Source organism: Rhagoletis zephyria, unplaced genomic scaffold (assembly GCF_001687245.7).
Source record: "Rhagoletis zephyria isolate East Lansing unplaced genomic scaffold, Rhagoletis_zephyria_1.1 Rzeph_scaffold_08988, whole genome shotgun sequence".
Lineage (NCBI taxonomy): Eukaryota > Metazoa > Arthropoda > Insecta > Diptera > Tephritidae > Rhagoletis > Rhagoletis zephyria.
This window is the reverse complement of record NW_016166067.1, coordinates 17,475-19,023: the sequence shown is the minus strand read 5'-3', so window position 1 is coordinate 19,023 and position 1,549 is coordinate 17,475. Positions and strand designations below refer to the sequence as shown.

Here is a 1,549-nt window from a genome sequence, read left to right as displayed (position 1 = left end):
TGTTAATAGTGGTGTGGGACTCGATTTCGAAATCCAAAACTATTAATTTCGACCGTGGTGCAAGAGGACACACAGCCCCACGAAGTCTTCGTGCTCATGCCTGATCGGTAAGGTGACCAGGGTCGCTCGGTTTCTGCGCTGCAGGCCTCCCGATTTATTCCAGGTTTGTTAGAGGAACTATCCTTTGGCGTACGATGATATTAATGTTGGTGGGTTGCAACTAGCGCTGGGAGTTCTATCCGAATTTTTTGAGAATCCGGATATTCGAATATCTGATTTATAAATGTGAATATCCGGCTATTAACCGGATATCCGGATAACAAAATGAATGAATATTATACGGATATGGGAAAATCTGTATGACTTCGTTGTGGGCGTTTTCCGCCATAGGAGAACATTTTCTTCCATATAAAAAGTTGTCAAACATACTTTGCATGGAAGAAATGCGTAACAGAGTTAGCAGAAAAGAATTATCAAAAATCAGCGGGATCTTTTAGCTCGATGTGTATGTTATTTAGATTAAAAAGAAGAAGTATATCGAATTTCGCAAAAAAAATCTGCGGCGCCCTATGTAAATTTTTATCGATTTCGAATCAAAATTATCCCTCCGCTGAACAAGCAACTAGTAATTTCACGTAAATAAATACATATGTATGTATGTGCATATGTTTGTGTGAATGCAAGCTACTTATACTTACATATGTTTTACTGCAGGGTAAGTGCACTACTTACGTACGTTTGTATGTACATATGAAGATATCAAATTTCACTCCATATTTCCTCGCTAACCCCCCTCCATTGTTGAGCATGACCGCAGAAAAATGCACATACATATCTCATTGAAATATGAAAGTGAAAGCCATTATAATCATGTCTGTCCGATTGAATATTTTCACGTTCGAAAACGGAGTTTGTAGATTTCAACATTGCAATCACTTCTGACTAATTACTTGGTTTTACTTGGACTTGAGCAGCCAGCGTTGATGCCTTAAAAGCAATGGCACAGTAGCAGGGAATGTTTGTTTATACATGCATACATACATACATACATACATATGTACGTACATAACTCATAAATGGAGTATTTGTCATGGAGATCATGACGGACGGCATGCATGCGAAATGAGCGCTGACATTTTGAGATGAAAATGTCAGATTTCGCCGCAGACGAGTATCCGCGCCAGAATACCTACTAACGATTGACGAACGTCTTTGTCCGAGTGCAATTTGCTAAGAAACGCTAATTATGTGTGTATATGTATGTATGTATGTTTGGAGTATATGTATTGCTCTTTTCGTGGTCCAACTTGGTCCAACTGCTGGTTACTTGCATGCAATTTATTGCACTCTTAAACATTCAAACACGTTGTACATACTACCACAAATGTACCTATGGATGTAGGTATGTAGGTATGTAAATATGTTTGCGCCTTTATTTATTTATGACTTTTGCATTTTCTGTTTATCGCCTTTTTTCTTTCGAATGCACAATCTTTTCGGTGTGCTTAGTGGTTATGGCGCATCGTTTGCTTATAAACATACATACATA

The 1,549-nt window shown here is 38.2% G+C and overlaps 1 protein-coding gene across 1 annotated transcript in view; it reads left to right on the top strand.

Annotated features, from left to right (window-relative positions):
• LOC108375471 (uncharacterized) overlaps nt 1–1,549 on the top strand; it is a gene marked incomplete at both ends in the record, with an annotated part of 10,921 nt that overhangs the window by 3,042 nt on the left and 6,330 nt on the right. The gene's annotated exons all lie outside the window — the stretch shown is intronic.